At 33.7% G+C, this 21,458-nt stretch overlaps 1 protein-coding gene across 11 annotated transcripts in view; it reads right to left on the bottom strand.

The window, feature by feature from the left end:
- The window catches only part of SOX6 (SRY-box transcription factor 6), a 606,783-nt gene that overhangs the window by 496,396 nt on the left and 88,929 nt on the right, over window positions 1-21,458 (bottom strand). For all 11 annotated transcript variants that reach the window (XM_054512032.2, XM_054512037.2, XM_064576794.1 and 8 more), the window contains exon 2: window positions 1,940-2,011. The gene's annotated coding sequence lies outside the window, so the exon portion shown is untranslated. The remainder of the gene's footprint in view (window positions 1-1,939; window positions 2,012-21,458) is intronic.

Below are 21,458 nucleotides of genomic sequence, written 5' to 3'. Positions count from 1 at the left end.
AGATGGCCCTAACAAAGCTTGAGACCACTAAATTTAGGAATGACAAAGTCCATGCCCTAAACTAACATGGAAATTCTTAAGACTGAAAAACAATTATTTGGGGCCTAAATGATTAGCATGACTTCTGCCTACGTGATCAGACAAAACTGACTAAAAGATTATTTTTTTTATGTTGAACTCCAGAAATAACCGTATGAAAACTATAGCCACATGAAAACTATAGCCACAGATTCCCTTCTTCGAATTTTAGTCTCCCTCTTTGTTAGATTGCTAGAAAAAATCTCAGCTAATTGGATCCCCTCCATTCAAAGCTAGCCTATGTATGTCTGGTGGAAGGGGAACACAAAAGAGGAGTAAAGAAATCAGAAAAGAGGGCCTTTGGGTAATGAGAAATGTAAACTATATTTTAATGCTTTAATAAAAGCCATCTTGGTTGAATTGCCAGTAATTATCTTGTATTTGTCATTTTAAAAATGTAGTCATCCTAAAAACTTACTAAAGTAAATGACTGAATGATATGAAAGAAGAGAGAAAGGAGGTAAAAGAAAGGATATAGCAACTAAGATAAGATTTGAACAACTCAAAATTGGTTCCTTTTACTCAGATTTCTAATAGGATAAGCTCAACTCCTTGGAATTATCCTTTTTCATGAGAGCCCTTCAAAGATACTTTACATTTCTTTCTCCATCTTCTTCAGCTCCTAATCCTCACTATGATACCTTGCACAAATTAAAAGCTTACATTTAATCCAAAGGAGCTATGCAGTTTAATATTTTGTGTTTTACATAAGAATTAAGTCTTCAAATAATAAAATGTGAATTGATAGTTTCATAAAAATAATGTACTCATTCATAAAGAATTAAATATATACAAAATGTATTAAACTATATTAAACATTCACATCTATTTTTTAAGTTGATTCAAAATGCTTGTCCCAGTCAATGCTACTACTAAAAGAAAGATAAAGCTGGTTTTATATAAATATTCACTGTGCTCTGCTTAAATACTGAATAACTTAAACTCGAATTTATAATGTTGCATTTTTTTAAATACTTTTCCTGGAAGTATATCCTCTAAAACTCCCTTGTAGGGGTACACCAACAGAGGACAATTTTCCTCTGTCTTTGTTGCTATGAAATGTATATGAGCTCCTTAGATTCCAACAATATACACATATAAATATATTTTAAACTCAAGTTACTTAAATATGGTCTTATACGTACACATTTTTAATACCTGCCTCATACTCTAAACTACTTCTATATTAATAAATATATATCAATTTAAAGTACTATAATTGATCATTCAAGTTCATTCCATTTTTTTCTTGAAATTTGCCTTTTCTGAGAAAAAAGTATCTTTGTTCTCCCAAATATCATTTAAAATTTAATAGTGTTTTGGGGATGGTGAAGAAAGCAGGAATACCCCCATTTGGATACACATTATACATTCACTAAATAAGCCTTTGGCTCCGTAGTACATAATCTCCTCATGTGCTGACAGCTCTTTGAATTCTGTATCATCTCACGTCTTTTCTATGTGCACAGGCACATAGTACTTTTCAAGTCCAGACAACCAGAAGACTGTAAGAAGTTACCAGGGTAAATTATTCATGTGTATATAGACTAGCCCCTTTAAGGTAATTCATTCCTATAATTGAGCCCCATCTTCAAAAAGTAAGATATTTATTCTTCCAGCTTATTGTAACGGGCCCCGCCATTGTGTTATTTCACTGGAAATCACAATAAACTGGGGCTTTTTTCACCAGCTGGTACTATTTCTATAGTCCTCTTAAGAAAGCACTTACAAAAACCTAATAACACTTAAAGTAACAGAAAAAATAATAAAAATTCACACACAAAAGGAATTAAGAACTTGTTTATAAACTGTAACTACTTCATTATGCAATGAGAAAAGTAATAAATAAACCAATACTTACAAATACGGACAAAAAATCAGCCCCAGCACCCAGAAATCACTGGTAAATTGCCTTTGAATTCATGAAAGTGACCTGAAAGTTAGACAGAAAATGAAATTTAAAAATATAAGTAAATTGCATTTATATGTTTTATTAAAGGAGTATATACATTATGTCTACAAATTATACTAGTTTTAACTCAAGCAGTTGTCCCCATCTATTCTAACAGCTTTTTCCAAGATAATAATAACCAAAAGAGACAATTATTCCACTCTTCTACCTCTAGGAATACATCTCTGTCCATTATGGTTTTAAAAAAAAAAAAAAGTCAGTAGTAAAGTAGGTGTTTAAAGTATCAATAAGTAAAAACAAAAGGAAGAAAACAATTTTTAAGGGAATAGAGGCTTACAAGTTACATTTAAAAAACATGTTTAATTTATGTCTGCAAGTTAAAATGAATGCACTTCACAGAAAATATCTTGGATATATCCAACAGGAATATCTTACAGGTAGAATAAAAATGAAAAGATGCACTTTTTGTTCTGTTGAAGGTATGGAACACATTTAGACACTCAGGCTATATGCAATGCATTCTGTATAAGGCACAATTCAATCCAAAATTCTTTTGCTTGCACACACTTTAGTTCTGGCTGAACAGGTAACAGATGCAACTCAAACACACAGAGCTAGCCTTGTAAAAAGTTTTAACTAGCACAATGAGTCACTTTATGCCTCTAAATATCTATGGTTTCCTCTCTCCAGAACCCCCATGCATTAGAAGGTAGTTTGGTAGTTTATTTTTATTGTTTGGTCTAAATACAGCACATTTTTAGTTCCATGAAAACAAAGAAACTTTGTTGCAAAGGCCATATTCTTTCCAAAATGTGAGAATGGCTATGAGTAGTGTTCAACTTAAAATAATAATGGAGCTTGAGTTCCTAATTTAGGTCAGAAACTTTCCTAGACTTAGAGATTAGTTTTATTCAATCCACATTTTTAAAATATAGCTAGTAAACATCTAGGTTAGTTAACTAACCTGGCTAGTTAGCTAACCAGATTAAAATAAAATTCATTCTGGAAAAAATGAATCTTGATCAACATCATTTGTAGGAAACACTATTTCCAACGTTATATTTACATAGCACAAATGAATTAGGCATCTGAAATTGAGATACGAAATAAATATCTAACTCAGCCCTTCCCAGCTCCTATAATATGCTTTTGCCTAAGTGGCCCAGATAATTTTCCAGTCAGGAATTTTTTTAAAAACATTTTATTTATTTATCTGACAGAGAGACACAGTGAGAGAGGGAACACAAGCAGGGGAAGTGGGAGAGGGAGAAGCAGGCTTCCCACTGAGCAGGGAGCCTGATGCGGAGCTCGATCCCAGGATCCTGGGATCATGACCTGAGCTGAAGGCAGATGCTTAATGACTGAGCCACCCAGGTACCCCTCCAGTCAGGATTTATAGACAATAAAGTCCTGGGCATTTGGACAGTTTTATGTATTGATGGTTAATACACCTATTAGGTTTCTTCACTAGACCTCCTTTTCTCTTTTTTTTTTTTTTTTTTTTGAAGATTTTATTTATTTATTTGACAGAGAGAGACACAGCGAGAGAGGAAACACAAGCAGGGGGAGTGGGAGAGGGAGAAGCAGGCTTTCCGCGGAGCAGGGAGCCTGATGCGGGGCTTGATCCCAGGACTCTGGGATCATGACCTGAGCCGAAGGCAAAGGCTTAATGACTGAGCCACCCAGGCGCCCCAAGACCTCCTTCTCTTTGTAAAGAATGGTGCCTCGGGCCTACTTCACTCCAGTTTCACCAGTTTCCAACAATTCTATGATGCCTACTTCCATGGATGCAAGAAGTACAGAAGAGTCTAGCCAGGGAAGGTGGCTCTGAATTTATTTTTGGTATAACACCCTTTCTTCCTAAACAGCTTTCTGATGTTTTCAGATCCAAGAGAACAATTTTATCTGGGACACTACATAACACTATGTGGACACACTCTGTGTACTATTGAAATCCAGCAAAGAATACTTGTTCTGATATAAGCTATTCCTACATTTTATCCTGTCCTGAGTTGTAAATTATAATTTGAAGTTATCCACAAATTAAAGCTATAGCAAAATGCTATATATCCAAAAGCATAAACTCTGGGAGAATCCAATACTTACATATTATAAAAATAATCACACCTTGTCTTTCTGGCAACTATTCCTTTAAAGGCATGAATTGGAATTATGCAAAATACACAATATATCGCATTCCTTCATTTGCATTTAAATGATGGGGGATATAATAAAATGCATCCAAAAATATTGTGGCTGACATATATCTCATTTTTTCAATATTGGACTCTAGGAGTTAAGATCTCTAACTCTGGAAATATTTGAAATTTGGAACAAATCAGATTCTAGACATTCAGGACAAATAATATTCTAATATACATCAATATGAAGTCAATAATTCTCACTTGTCATATCAATGCAGTCTTACTACATATGTTAAAAGCAACTCTGAATCTCATTATCAACTGTTTTACACTATTGGTGAATTTCGGAACAAACAATTTAAAAAGCATAAGCTTCACACAATAGCCAAACTCTGGAAAGAGCCTAGATGTCCATCGACAGATGAATGGATAAAGAAGATGTGGTGTGTGTATATATATGTGTGTGTATATATATATATATACACATATATATGAGTATATATATACCAATATATATATACCTATATATATATATATAGGTATATATATATATACACAATGGAATATTATGCAGCCATCAAAAAATGAAATCTTGCCATTTCCAACGACATGGATGGAACTAGAGCGTATTATGCTAAGCGAAATAAGTCAATCAGAGAAAGACAATTATCATATGATCTCACTGATACGTGGAATTTGAGAAACAAGACTGAGGATCATAGGGGAAAAGAGGAAAAAATGAAACAAGACAAAACCAGAGAGGAAGACAAACCATAAAAGACTCAATCTCAGGAAACAAACTGAGGGTTGCTGGAGTGGAGCGGGGTGGGAGAGATGGGGTGGCTGGGTGATGGACATTGGGGAGAGTATGTTGGTGAGCACTGCAAATTGTGTAAGACTGATGAATCACAGACCTGTGCCCCTGAAACAAATAATACATTATATGTTAATAAAAATTAATTAATTAAAAAAATAAAAATAAATAAAAAACATAAGCTTCTAAAATCACACAGTTCCCATTGTTACAAAAAAGAAGACTTTAAGGTATTTCCTCCTGCAGACAATTTAGGAATAAACAAGTAACATTTTATGATGGGAGAAGAGTTAAGAATTAACGCACAAAAATTAACACACAATTTGAAGTAAGTTATTTCTTTAAGACCTAGAAGGTTTAGGCCATTTCCAAAATAAAAGTGACCACTTTGGTCTTGAGGGCAGCACAAACCTAAAAAGATAGAGAAGAAAATGCCAGAGCAAATTACCATCTGTTCTGGAAAATCACAATCTGTTTAGGAGAATGAATCCTCAGAACACCCAATCACCATGGATTGTCCCATTACTCTGTGTGTTCATTCATTCATTCAGCAAATGATGACCATGGGTGAGAGACTGTACCAGACAATATGAACATGAACATTTTTTTAAATAAGTAAAATCATTATGTTGTAAACCTAAAACTAACACATATTATATGTAAATTATATCTCAATTGATTGATAGGTAGATAAACTTTTTTTTTAAAGGTCATGGTCTTTCCCCTCAAGGATTCTTAAAACTATCAATAATTCAACCTGGGCCACAGACTATTACATCTGACCTTGGCAGTGACATGGTTCATATTCTCTGTCAAATCTTTTGTACATCCTTAATTTATTAAATAAAAAGTGCATTGTTACAAGCACTTCAATATATATATAAAAAAAAAGAATACAAAGAGGAAATGTACAAATGAAGAAATACAAATGGGGCACCTGGGTGGCTCAGATGGTTGAGCGTCTGCCTTCAGCTCAGGTCATGATCCCAGGGTCCTGGGATCGAGTCCCGCATCGGGCTCCCTGCTGGGCGGGGAGCCTGCTTCTCCCTCTGCCTCTGCCTCTGCCTCTGCCTCTCTCTCTCTCTCTCTCTGACTCTCATGAATAAATAAAAAATAAAAAACATTAAAAAAAAGAAATACAAATGTCCAATAACACAAAAATGTGTATAATCTACCTAATAATCAAAGAAATATAAATAAAATATTTTCACCTAAAATATTGGCAAAATATTTTATAAACTGGACAAAAACTAGTATTAGTGAGGGTGTGGGGAAAAAAACACTTTCATATACCATTGATGAGATTATAAACTGGGTACAACTTTTCTGAATGGTAATTTGAGAGTTAATGTTAAAATTTTTAATGTCAATATCCTTTGAATTTGCAATGCTACTTCCAAAAATTATCCTAAGAAACTAATCACAAAAACGTATATATAAATAATATGTATGTTCATTACAGCATTTTTATAACAGCCAAAAATTGGAAATAACCTACTAACCAGATAAGCAAATTATGATACATACATATAACACTACTCTATAATCATTAAAAATTCTGATATAAATGTATATTTATTGATATAAAAAGATGGCCAAAATGTATTGTTGAATTTAAAAACTGCATGTATAATAACCAATCAATTTATAGAAAATCAAATATGTGTACATACACACACACGTGCACATGCAAGTTTCACAAAGTAATGTTCAATTTAGCAAAAATGTTAACATTGAGTGAGATATAGGCTTATTTTTATTTTCTTATTCTTATAAGTTGGTGTTATTTAGATTTTTTATACTTAACATGTCTAATTTGTCCACAAACAATAAAGTTATTTCTAAAATTCAGTATATTATCTATTCAAAAGTAGTCCCCTAAATCCAGACTAACTTGCTATTATTCTGGCAGCCAAAGCCAAATACTAATACTAGTTACAAAAAGAAAAACCTCTGAATTACAAGGCAACTTCAAACAAGTCTTTTGACATCAAGTCAAGAAACCATAAACATTTTCACAAAAGCATGTCTCACTCTACCAAAAAAAGGTAATAGATCAAAAGTAAATAGCAAATAAAAACACTGCCACCTCCCTGTATAATTACACTCTAAGAGCTTTCAAACTAGATTTTTTAAATCTTGCTTAAAGCTGTCTCTAAGCCACACCCATTTCTTTTTTATTCCCATCCTTTTTTAATTATTATTATTATTATTTGATTTAGCAAGAAGTTTCAAGCATCAAATGGGTGGTTGGATTAAATGACCTTCCAACCCTGAGAGACAATGATTCTGAGGTACTTTTTTTAAGTATGGAAGTGCTTCCAAAAACACCTGTAACAAAATTTTGTTCATCTTGACATTAAATTATAGCTACTGCATATTTAAAACTCAGGTCAAAGATTAATTTTTTTTAACATACGGAATCATTGATTTAATAATGTCATATATAATGAGGCACTGAGTAAAAACAACTCCCTTTAAAGCATTTATTTTCTTAACTAACTTGAAAAGATATCAGTGCCTGATCTTTCATACATCAAAATAAAAATTAGTGAGGGGGCTCCTGGGTGGCTCAATCAGTTAAGCATCTGCCTTCAGATCAGGTCATAGTCTCAGAGTCCTGGGATACAGCCCCAAGTTGGGCTCCCTGCTTAGCAGGGAGTCTGCTTCTCCTTCTCCTGCCTTTTCCCACTCCAATGCGCACACTCTCTTTCTTTCTCTCTCTCTCTTAAATAAATAAATAAAATTTTAAATAAATAAATAAATATTTGGGAGGCATTAAAAAATATCCTATATGCCAATTTAAATAAGATTTCCTGGAGATTTTATTTTTCATTATAACTGCTATTCTCCCCTAAACTGCATCATTTTTTTTTAAATGTAAAAACTTCTTTACTATTATTATCACTTTTGCTGTTTATAGATAGCATTTGTAGGCTAAAGCCATATTTCTTTAACTCCATAATTCTTATCTTTCCTTTTCTTCTTAATTATACTAAATTATATAGAATTTGAATTAACTATAAAAGTGAAATGTAAAATTCAACTTTTGAAGGAACTGATACCAAGCTAATGCCCAATTTTTTTCAATGCAAATGCTAATAAAGAATATCACAATAGTGAATGTAAAATGAGTGTTTAGTTACTGACATTTATATCTTCTAATGCAAAAGTAAGAGTATTTCTGAGGTGTCAAGGAGGACAATTTAAAATGCTACCTAGTTCAACACTCTGCTTTCCTGGAACAAGGACTTATTACCTCAAAGAAACAGGAATTTCCCCTTTTCTTAAAGATTTCCAAAGATAGTTATTATTGAACGCTACTTCTAGTAGCCTATTCATGTATTCTTTGCTGTTCAATCTACATCTTCAATATGATTTCAGTATTGAGAGCTACAATTTAGAAGGGACATTGACAAGCATTCAGAAGAGAATGGCTAAGAAATCTTACAGGAACCATGTTACATTAGAATGGTTGCATGTTCTAAAGATGGTTAGTTGGAATGAACTTTAGAGACCATCTATCCCATGGTTCTCAAACTCTTTGGTCTAAGACTCCTTTACATTTCTAAAAATTATTGAAAATCCCAAAGGGTTACAGTCACATTTATCAATATTTATTGTATTAGAAACTAAATCTGAAGGAAAAAATCAGTTATTCATTTAAAATAAAATAAATTATTAAATAATCATTTGATGATAAGCCTATTTCATAGTAACATAAATAACATACTTTTGAAATACAAGCATATTTGCCAAAATAAAAAAAAATTAGAAGGCTGGAATTGTTTTGTATTTTTGCAAATCTCTTAAATGCCTGGTTTAATAAAGACAACTGGATTCTCATAAGCACTACTGCATTCAGTCCACTGTGATGGTTTGGTGAAAGTATGTGGAAAATATCTATCTGCACATAGATACAAAGTTGGAAAGAGGAAGAGTGTTTCAATCACCTTTCCAGATAATTGTACCTATTCTTTTTTTACATCAAAACTTGACAAGTAATAGTTTCTCAAAGGTTAATTGCAATATGAAATCTGAAAACTGAATATCAATGAACTTTTTGTATTCTGTTACTTCTTAAACCCACTGATCTTTATTAAATGCATCTTTTACCCCTGCACGATTTTGCAGCCTCATGCATTGGTTCATTTGGAAATATCAGTTCACTGAGTTGTGCAGATTTTCTTGACATATTGACAAGATTGACATATATCATTATTCAATTTTTTAAAAATCACATTTGTTAATATCATCAACAATCTTATCAGAAAAGTTTTTAACTATTGGGAAGTCATCAACTCATGATGGTAGATACAAGTTTTCCAAACTATTAATTTTCTCTTGAAAGCTCAAATTTTATTATTGACAGCAATGTCAGTTGCTTTTCTTAAAATGGCCAGCTGGTTCACTTTGTTTATTTTTGAGACTATGTCTGCCAAGCAGCTATCTGAATAACCACTGTGTGTCTTTTGGCCATTCTTTCAAGTAAAAATGAGGTTCTAAGAAAAAAAGTAGATAGTTTAGCTTATAACTCAGTCATACATGTGACTTTCCTCAAGAAATGTATACTTCCCATTTCATCACTAACACAAAGTGTTAGACACTATACTCAAGGGGCAAGAATTAATAAAATGGCTAATTTTTCCTGCTTGACCTACAACATTCTTTTTTTTATTATTATGTTCAGTTAGCCACTGTATAGTAAATCATTAGTTTTTGATGTAATGTTCAATGATGCATTAATTACATATAACACCCAGTGCACAACACATGCCCTCCTTAATACCCATCACCCTGTTACCCCCTCTCCTTCTCCCCTCCCCCCCTGAAACCCTCAGCTTGTTTCCCAGGGTCCTTAGTCTCTCATGGTTCATCTCCCTCTCTGATTTCTCCCCCCTCAGATTTCCCTCCCTTCCCCTATGGTCCTCCGTGCTATTGCTTATGTTCCACATATGAGTGAAACCATATGATAATTGTCTTTCTCTGCTTGGCTTATTTCACTTAGCATAATCCCCTCTAGTTCCACCTATGTCGATGCAAATGGTGGGTATTCATCCTTTCTGATGGCTGAATAATATTCCATTGTATCTAGTTTAATATTTTCAAGCCAACAAAGAGGTAGTATCTAGCACAGTGAGTGTAATATGGTAAATGCTGATTACAGGTTAGTTTATCTTTCTTCTTCCCAAAAGCAAGAACAATACTAGTGGGTGAGAATTAAAATGTGGTGGATTTTAGCTCAGTCCAGACAAATCTTTAGAAGCTATGGTATTGGGAAAACTGGACAGCAACATACAGAAGAATCTAACTGGACCACTTTCTTATACCATACACAAAAATAAATTCAAAATGGATGAAAGACCTAAATGTGAGACAGGAAACCATCAAAATCCTAGAGGAGAACACAGGCAGCAACCTCTTTGGCATCGGCTATAGTTTCTTACTAGCCATGTCTCTGGAGGCAAGGGAAACAAAAGGAAAAATGAACTACTGGGATTTCATCAATATAAAAAGCTTCTGCACGGTGAAGGAAACAATCAAAATTAAAAGGCAACCCTCAGAATGAGAGAAGATATTTGCAAATGGCATATCTGATAAAGGGTTAGTATCCAAAATCTATAAAGAACTTATCAAACTCAACACCCAAAAAACAAATAATCCAGTTAAGAAATGGGCAGAAGATATGAATAGACTTCTTTCCAAAGAAAACATCCAGATGGCTAACAGACACATGAAAAGATGCTCAGCATCACTCATCGATAGGGAAATACAAATCAAAACTACAATGAGATACTATCTCACACCCGTTAGAATGGCTAAAATTAACAACACAGGAAACAACAGATGTTGGTGAGGATGTAGAGAAAGGGGAATCCTCTTATATTGTTGGTGGGAATGCAAACTGGTACAGCAACTCTGGAAAACCGTATGGAGGTGCCTCAAAAAGTTCTAAATAGAACTACCCTATGACCCAGCAATTACATTACTAGTTATTTACCCAAAGGATACAAAAATACTGATTCAAAGGGATACATGCACCCCAATGTTTATAACAGCATTATCAACAATTGCCAAATTATGGAAAGAGCCCAAATGTCCATCAACTGATGAATGGATAAAGAAGAAGTGGTATATATGTATATACAATAGAATATTACTTAGGCATCAAAAAGAATGAAATCTTGCCATTTGCAATGACGTGGATGGAGCTAGAGTATATTATGCTAAGTGAAATAAGTCAGTCATAGACAAATAGCATATGATTTCACTCAAATGTGGAATTTAAGAAATGAAACAGATGAACATAGGGGGGAAAAAAGAGAGCAGCAAACCATAATACAGACTCTCAACTAGAGAACAAAGTGAGGATTTCTGGAGGGAGGTGGGCAGGGGGATGGGTTAAAGAGATGATGGGTATAAGGAGGGCATGTGTTGTGATGAGTGCTGGGTGTTACATGATGAATCACTAAATTCTACTCCTGAAACAAATATTACACTATATGTTAACTAGAATTTAAATTTAAAAATTAAACCAAAAAAATGAAAAGGAAAAGAAAAGCAATGGAATAAGTTGCCTCACAAAATAGAAATCTGTTGCTGGAGCTGTCAAAGTGAAAGCTGGGTGACCCTTTGCTGGCAATATCGGAGAAAGAATTCCTACAATGAGACTTAGTTGATTATAATCGCCTAGAAAGCTTTTAGAAAGTTTGAATTTCTGGGCCCTGCTGCAGACGTACTAAATGAGAATCTCCTTGAGTGGGCCTGGAGTCTCCACTTTTTAAAAGCTCTACAGGTGATTGTTAAAGACAGCCTCGCTGTAGATGGTATTCAAGAACTACTACACCAGTTCTCCTCTAAAAGTCCCTACCACTCTAAGATTTTACAATTTTACATTTTATCCACATCCACTGGGAAGTATATGCTTACATTTTAATGTAACATTTCCTAAACCTACTTTAACACATTGTAAATGGTCAGATTAAGGTATTTCTGGGTCAGAAGAAGAGAAATTAATGTTGCATTTTCTAGGCCCACCAGTTCACCTCTACCAACATGTGCAGCAGAATAGATAATCAAAGGTAAAATTGCCTAAGTTTGACATGTTTTCACAACTGCCAACACTTTACTGCTCTCCTGAAATAACAATTCAAGAAGATCTATCTGTGAACAAGGATAATCAGTATAAAAATTGTGTCTACATGAAAAATGAATGAGATTATTTAGAAGAAGTGTGCATGTCTTATACTTTACAAAAGCAGCTTACTGTTATGAACCAAGACAAAAATATAGACCACAAACTTCCAAAACCTATTTATAGAATCACCGTGTAACTTAATCCCCAAAACTCTTGTATTTTGAAGTCTTGACTATAAAAAAACTTCATAAACACAACATAAGGCAGCAAGGTCATTTGACCAGAATCAAACAAAAAATAAGCAGTGGGCCAAAAAGACATTCAGAATATATTTTAGAACTTTTCACCTAGTAAACTTGTTCTCTTTCATGACTTCTTTCACATCCCATGTTTTTCTTAGCAAAATATCCTTCTTGGAAATAACATATATTATTGCATTCTTTAATATATCTTTTTTTTTCTTGTGGCCTGTCTAGTTTCAGACATACATGGTATCAGTTTAATAACAGAAAACAGAGAAAGACTTGTGTGAGTAGGATGGAGAAAAAAATGATTATCAAACCATAATCCTCAGACTCCCTATATCAAAACCACCTGGGATGCTTATTAAAATTAATTTTTTAAAAAAGACTGTTGGGTCCCACCCAAACCTATTGATTCTGCAATTCTGAGAGTATGGCCTAGGAATCTATTTTAAAGCATAGTCCCCAGGTAATTCCTATGCACACTAAAATTCAGTTACTGCTGGACTAATGGGCAACTGTGTTAAATGTGGGTAAGCTCACAAAAACTTTTGTGTATAAACAAAAATCTTGTAACTCTATTAAACGTTTTATCTTATGGAAAAGATTCTCAATTTTTTTGGAATTCCTGTTTTTAAAAAACAAAATATTTTTGGGGTGCCTGGGTGGTTCAGTTGGTTAGGTGACTGCCTTCAGCTCAAGTCATGATCCCAGAGTCCTGGGATCAAGCCCCGCATCAGCTCCCTGCTCAGCAGGGGTGTCTGCTTCTCCCCCCTTCCCCTGGTCATTATCTCTCTCACTCACTCTCTCTCTATCAAATGAATAAATAAAATCTCTTTTTAAAATAAAATAAAATAAAATATTTTCTCAAATGTAAGGAGAATTAGAAGCTAGACAAGGGAATTTAACTTAAAAATTAAGTCTTAGTTATTGCAGGATGTTGTACTTTTTTTTTAATTTGAGAATGATACAAGCAATTCTCCAGCAATTCAATTAACATTTCTGAGAGCCCACAGGATGCATAACATGAATTGGAACCTCTAGGGATAAAGAACAATAAAGCACAATTCCAGATCTCTAGCAACTGACAATTTGGATTCATTGTAAGATAAATATTATAGTTAGAATAGTCTCAACATTTGCAGCGCATTATCATACCCAGAAAAAGGAAAAGGATTCCATCCCTGCTGAGTTTTCTCTCCAGAGTTCTGCTCACAAAATAAAGTGTCAGAACATTTTAAAAGCAATCATTTAACAAAAGCTTGCAAAAAGTACTAATTTTTAAGCCCACACATTTTTTTTAAATCAGCGTACTATTTTCTGTGGAGTAAACTAATAGACGAAGGAGGAAGGACTGTTCTTTGCATTTCTAGATAGTTAAATCAAGACAAATTTAAAGACATCTAAAGAGGGTCCAGTTTGATACTCATATTAAAAAAACTCTTTTTGTTACCATTCTCAGTACCACTCCCTCTTAACCACAAATAATGACTTCAGTAATAGAGCTCTATAATTTAATGTATCAGGCAAATAACACCAAGTTACTTAGATGAGTTGACACCGCCGGTTGTGCAAATATGTACTTAGGATAAGATTATAAAAATAACAGCTGCATTATCAACTGGATTCAGACCAGAACAATTCATGTGAATTCAGAGTCAATATGGTCTTAACTTGCTACATAGCATGTATACAGCACTTTATACTTTTTAAGCATTGCTCAGTTCAAGATAGAAATTGAAGGAGGAGAGATGCTAAAAGAAGAGAAAAATAAAGATCTGGTGACTATGGCTAATTATCTAAGAGTCCTGATTCCTAGAATAAATCAGTTATTCATCATTTACTGTTTGCTCTGCACCACACACTATGTTAAGTACTAAAAAAACAAAAATAAATAGAGTTGGTAACTTAGAGAAGTTCGAAATCTAGTAAAGGAGACAAATAATTAATTTTGTGTGAGATTTGTTAGGTGAAGAAAATGGATTATAAAGCTATATAATCTTTTCTGAAATAAAGAATACACATAGGAGGGGCACCTGGCTGGCTCAGTTGGTAGAGCATGTGACTCTTGATCTCAGGGTTGTGAGTTTAAGTCCCACACTGGGTATAGCGATTACTTAAAAATAAAATCTTTTAAAAATCCTTTTAAAAAAAAGATATATATATAGATAGATATATAGATATAGATATATAGATAGATATAATATGCATAGGAAATGGAGATATCATTATCTAGCTCCCAAAGGTTTAGTAAGGTTTAGAGACATGAACATGCTAGATGGAAATGTCTTCTATAAATGTATGCCTACTTTTGCTTTTTCCTTGAAATATGCCCAAGTCACAACTTACACCAATGGCCTGGTAGCTAATATAACCACCCATGTTTTAAAGAAGAATGTCTCAAGGATACATGACCTGAGAGCCGTGTCCTTGGCAATGCTACCCCGTCATCAAACTCAGTAACTACACACTGCATACCCATGGGGAACTCAGTTACACATTGTGGATTAGTCCTTCTCAGACCTTATTAAGTCTTCTGCTCACTCTCCTCAAAAACACAGAAGCAAATGAAGAGAATCACGTAGAAAGACCCTTATCCTTTTGCTGCATATTCTTCATAACAACTTAAAGATCTCACTGTAAAATCCAGACAAGATCCCACCTGGCATCTATCAGAAATTACCTCTTTTGCTAAATGAAAAATATTACAGATACCAGAATGAGATGCACCCTAGTTTACAGACAAGGAAATGGATATATAACTCACTTAGGACCATATGATAAATTGATAACGGAACTTTCATTTTCAGAGTTTCCAATCACTGGCCTTATGTTCCTTCTATGAGGAACATAAATGTCTCCTTTTACTTCCTCTGTAGAATGGGATAGTTGGCATTCATGTCTCTCCTAATATGCCAGTTTTGATATTTTGCTCTCCCACTTAACTCATTTGATAAAAGGCACCTTGCAAAATGGAAATGGGGTAAATAACTGGATTTTTAAATACATTTCTCCAATGCCAGCACTTTCCCATCTCCCCGTGTTCCAGTTAATTACCAATTTCTATATCTTCTTGTCCTGGAATTTTCCTAATTTCCCTTTCTTTTTCTGAGATCCATAATGAGACCGCTAGTACTCTGTGTGTGTGCGTGTGTGTGTGTGTGTGTGTGTACATAGGGAAAATACCCTGCTACACACTACATAATTCTCATTTTCCTACATTAATGTTCTCATGCTAGCACTGGGACAAAAACCACTGCCTTTTTTAATGTGCAGAGATGAAATAAATTCACAGAGCTCTCCAAGACTCAAATCCCAGCCCTAAATTTTATCCCCATCAACCTTGTTTCTGCAGAATTCTCAATAAAAAAAAGAAGACCAGGCATTATGAAGTAAATTCTATAGGCCAACCATTGTTCAACTGATACTTATTTTCACATTAAACCTTCATAATTACTTTGTGATGGGATTACTATCCTCATTTTATAAGTGAAAAAACTGAAACTCAGTGGGATTAGATATTCACAAAGGTAGTAAATTGGCAGGGTTGGCACTCAAATTCCCAATCTCTGGTTTCAAAGCTAGTGCACTGTCCTTGTTTCATTCAAACAGCATTCCTTTACATTTCAGAACCTAGGCCTTTGAAAACCTATTGGTCCTGATGCTAAAAGAGCTTCTTTTAAAAGATTCTAAATTCCACCACTTCTGTACTCTGATCCTACTCCTGTGCTTCAACCACCAGAGTTCTCTGGGACAGGCACTATGCCAAGTCCACCTATCAGCCTATAATTCAAAGTCTCCTTGCATCTTCTACCTCAGAGCATCTCCCCAGAACAATTTTACTGGACAGAAGAGTCTTTCTTCTAAAAAAAAAAATGAAATTTTTTATCATGTATATCATATACACCATATGAAAACTTACAAACTTAAAGAGAAATATTCTAAGGTCAAGGATGTTATTTTTTGCATCAAATAAATAATTTATGTTTGAGGTGATTTCAAAAATTAAATATAGAAGTTTGATCTCTTTCCAAGAATAAAATAACCTAAATATATTTTAGGTTTAAAAGGCTTAATGTAGGGGCGCCCGGGTGGCTCAGTCATTAAAGCGTCTGCCTTCTGCTCGGGTCATGATCCCAGGGTCCTAGGATCGAGCCCTGCCTCAGGCTCCCTGCTCCGCGGGGAGCCTGCTTCTCCCTCTCGCACTACCCCTGCTTGTGTTGCCTCTCTCGCTGTGTCTTTCTCTGTCAAATAAATAAATAAAATCTTTAAAAATATATAAAAATAAAAGGCTTAATGTAAATATTACACAAGTACAAAAATTAAAACAATGTATTTTTGGCACAGGAATAACAGGCAGATAAATGAACAACAGAAAATCTAGAAGTAAATGACAGTTCATAGAAGAGTATATTATATAAGTGATACTTCAAGTCAGTGGGGAAATAAACTATTCAATAAATCATAAACTATTCAATAAATAGAGGTAGACATTTGGGGAAAAATGCATTATATCACTACCACTTTATACTAAAATAAATTCCAGATGAATTTTTTGAATGTAAAAACTAAAAACAATCTTTTTTAAAAATTTAAACTACGTAATATAAAGATTATATTTGTATGATCTTTATTTTTTTAATTGAGGATCATTAGCTTTGGTTTTTTTTTTTTTTTAGATTTATTTTTTTAATTGAGGATCATTAGCTTTGGTTTTTTGTTTTTGTTTTTTTTTTAGATTTTATTTATTTATTTGACAGAGAGAAAGAGAGCACAAGAAAGGGAAGCAGGAGAGGGAGAAGCAGGCTCCTCGCTGAGCAGGGAGCCAGTTGCAGAACTCATTCCCAGGATCCTGGGATCATGACCTGAGCCGAAGGCAGATGCTTAACCCAGGTACCCCTATATTTATAAATCTTTAGATAAGAAACATCTTTCTAAGCATAACATTAAAACAAGGAAAAGATTAATAAAATTGACTACACTAAAATTTTTAAACTTCTATATTAACAAAAGACTATTAACAACATAAACCACCAACTGAAACAAGTATACTTTTGGTAACAAAAGGGAGTCTTCAAAGCTCCTAAATCAATAAAAAAAAAAGAGAGAGAGAAAAATAGGCCACAAAAATAAGGGGAATATTTACAAATGAGAAAATGGAAAGAGCAAATAAGCTAAAAAATGTATTCAATATCACAATTTTTAAAATGCTACATAATACAACAATTAATATCTCAATACAAAATAACATTTTAGCAAAAATTTAAAATATTGTTAATATTTAATGTTTATAAGCATGAAGAATATAGCACTCCCATTCACTGATGAGAATGTAATATAGCACAAACTACCTGGAGGGCAATTTGACAATTCTGCATTCGCTATATCACTTGTAGAAAAAAACTTAAGGGCGCCTGGGTGGCTCAGATGGTTAAGCGTCTGCCTTCCGCTCAGGTCATGATCCCAGGGTCCTGGGATCGAGTCCCGCATCGGGCTCCCTGCTCCTTGGGAGCCTGCTTCTCCCTCTGCCTCTCTGTCTCTCATGAATAAATAAATAAAATCTTAAAAAAAATTATTAAAAAAAAAAAAAGAAAAAAACTTAAAACAATATGAAAAAATGTAAGTAAAAAATGCCCTTTCTAATATATCCAAATATTTAATGTACATGTCTTTGATACAAAAATTCTATTTCTATTTTATCCTAAGTAAATTATTGGACAAGTGGGTAAAGGGCATATGTACAAAAATGTTCACTGAAGTGTTGTTTATACTAGCAAGTAGCTGGAAACAACCAAAGGTTCATCAATATTAGAATAAGTAGAGTACAACCACAAAATAGAGTATAATGCAGTCATTTAATTGTGGCATATATCCATATTTATCAACAAGGAAGATATCTACAACCTATTGTCACTGGAGGGGGTGTGGAGAGGGAAGGCTTAGGAAGCATATGTATTTTTCCATTAATATAAGAACATATAAATTATTATATAGGTATGTATACATATAAACACAAAGAATATACATGCTGCAAAATGTAATTTATGAGTGTTGAGATCTATATATATGTATACATATATATGCATAAATACAAAAAGAAAGGATAATGCAGCAAAAGGTTATTAAGATTATAAATTAAACTTTCTCTTTTTCTCTACTTACTTCTTTTTTGCCTGGATTTTTTATATACATTGACATTTATTTATTGCATAATCAGAAAAAATGCTTTTTATTTAAAAAAATTTAAAGGGGTAGTTCTATTTTTAACTTTTTGAGGAACCTCCATACTGTTTTCCAGATTGGCTGCACCAGTTTGCCTTCCTACCAACAGCATGGGGGGGGTTCTCCTTTCTCCATATCCTCGCCAACACCGGTTGTTTCTTGTGTTGTTGACTTTAGCAATTGCACTAGTAGGTATTTGCCAAAAAAATACAAAAAGTAATTCAAAGGGATACATGCACCTCAGTGTTTATAGCAGCATTATCTACAATAGCCAAATTATGGAAACAGCCCAAGTGTCCATTGACTGACGAATGGATAAATATATAGTACATCATTAGTTTTTGATGTAGTTGCAATGATTCATTAGTTGTGTATAACACCCAGTGCTCATCACAACATGTGCCCTCCTTACAGGCTTTTAACTAGAGAGAACAAACTGATGGTCACCAGAGGGGAGGTGAGTAGGGGGGCTGGTAAATAGGTGATGGGAATTAAGGAGTACACTTGTTGTGATAAGCACCAGGTATTGTACCTAAGTATTGAATCACTATATTGTACATCTGAAACTAAATTTATATTGTATGTTAACTAACTGGAATTTAAACAAAAACTTTTTTTAATTTAAAAAAATAAATTTAAAAAATTTAAAGATAAAGATTTAAATAAGATTCAAACACAAGTTTTTTTAAACCAAGTTATAACCTCAAAAAATGATGCTGAAAAAGATAATCCTAACTAATATCAGTAAGAGTAAGAATAACAATGCTAAGTCTAAAGTGGGAAAAATGACCAGACCCACCCGGTTAAACAAATTCAGTGTGTGCATATATATATTATATGTGCACAAATATGTATGTAGATATGTTACACCCATAACATATATAGATATACATGTGATATGCCTGTATTATATATTTATTTACTTATATCATGAATGATTGGGCCTTTACAAAAAGCTTTTAGGAAATTAACATGCCAGGTTTCCATACACTTTGTAGAAGTTATAACGATAGAATAAATTCTTATTTTGTAATATTAATATACTCTTCCTAAAACAGCAGTGTATTAAATTTGACAAATTTAATAAGAGCCTTCAAATTGTCCATCTCTTTGATCCAGCTCTACTTTTAAGAGTCTGTCTTAAGGAAATAGTCATAAACACAAAAATAATTTTTGCACAAATATATTTATCCCAACATCACATAAAAGAGCAAAACCAATGAGACAGGTTATAGATACTACTTATGTAAAATAAGGGTAGACAGAAATGTGCTTACATAGGCATAGACAAATTCTGGAAGAATACCGAGAAAGTTCTTCATACTGGGACAAAGATCTTTACTTTTCACTTTACATGTTTACATATTTCAATTTGGATATAAGCATGATTACACTTTTATAATTTAAAATGCAAAAGAAGGGCATCTGAGTGGCTCAGTCAGTTAAGTGTCCGACCCTTGATTTCAGCTCAGGTCATGATCTTAGGTTTTTAAGATCAAGCCCCATGTCCAGCTCTGCACTGGGCATGGAGCCTGCTTAAGATTCTCTCTCCCTCTACTTCTACCTCTCCCCGCAAAAAAATAAAATGCAAAAAAAAAAAGATAAAATAGCAGCAACAATAATAATTTGAAGCAATCTGTATCTAAAAATAAGGGAAGTTTGGGGCGCCTGGGTGGCATAGTCATTAAGCGTCTGCCTTCGGCTCAGGTCATGATCCCAGGGTCCTGGGATTGAGCCCCGCATCAGGCTCCCTGCTCAGTGGGAAGCCTGCCTCTTCCTCTCCTCCTGCTTGTGTTCCCTCTCTCGCTGTCTCTCTCTGTCAAATAAATAAATAAATAAATCTTTAAAAAATAAAAATAAGGGCAGTTTAAGTAAAATATAGTCCACTCACTAAGCATAAATATTTTATGGTTATCAAAATTTTTATGTAGAGGGGCGCCTGGGTGGCTCAGTCATTAAGAGTCTGCCTTCAACTCAGGTCATGATCCCAGAGTCCTGGGATCAAGCCCCACATCGGGCTCCCTGCTCCGTGGGAAGCCTGCTTCTCCCTCTCCTACTCTCCCCCTGCTTGTGTTCCCTCTCTCGCTATCTCTCTCTCTCTGTCAAAATAAATAAATAAAATATTTTTTTTAATTTTTTTATGTAGAATCCATGTCGATAGAATCCTGGACAAAAGCTCATGTGATAATATGAAGCAAAAAAAGGATAAATTATATTCACATACTTTTAAAAAAATAAAAACTGATGCTTAAGAAAAAGACATTAAGCTGTTAACAAAGCTGTTAACAAAGATTGTAACTAGGTATGAGAATAGAAGTAAATTCTTTCTTTTCTTTCTACTTTTTGGACTTTTCTAAATTTCCATAATGCTGAACATCTTTCATTGGAAAAAGTAAATGAGGCAGATAAAAGTATGCAATTCTACTATTTTGTACAGAGTTCACACTCACAAATGTCATTATCTTGACCAACATTCAGAGGGTTTTTTTTTTTTACCTATAATTAACATGCAAGTAAACCTCCTTAATTAGTAATGTGAGTTCTATATCCTATATTCAAAAATAGGAGAAAGTTTAAGTAAAATATAGTCCAAAACAAGACATAATATTATTATGGTAATTAAAACATTTATTTGGAATCCAAGGTAATGGCATGGGAAAATGCTCATGTGGTGTATGTCTACTCTATTATATAATAGAGTTTTAATGTAGCCAATAGAATTACCTAACTTCCTTTGAGTCAGCAATATTCCTCTGAAGGTACAGAGTAAGGTAAATCAGCTACTTTTTCCTTGATAAGTCATTTCAGTTTCCTTATCTATAAAATACACATGATAATAGTATTCTCCCTCACAGTTTTGTTGCTAAGATTAATGAGATTACTTTATATGTAATAAGTACAGTCTCCT

The sequence above is a fragment of the Mirounga angustirostris genome, unplaced genomic scaffold, assembly GCF_029215605.1.
Source record: "Mirounga angustirostris isolate CCGP_5_RB_7025 unplaced genomic scaffold, mMirAng1.0.hap1 SCAF_13, whole genome shotgun sequence".
Lineage (NCBI taxonomy): Eukaryota > Metazoa > Chordata > Mammalia > Carnivora > Phocidae > Mirounga > Mirounga angustirostris.
Note: the sequence above shows the minus strand (reverse complement) of the source record. Positions and strands in the feature narration are given on the sequence as shown.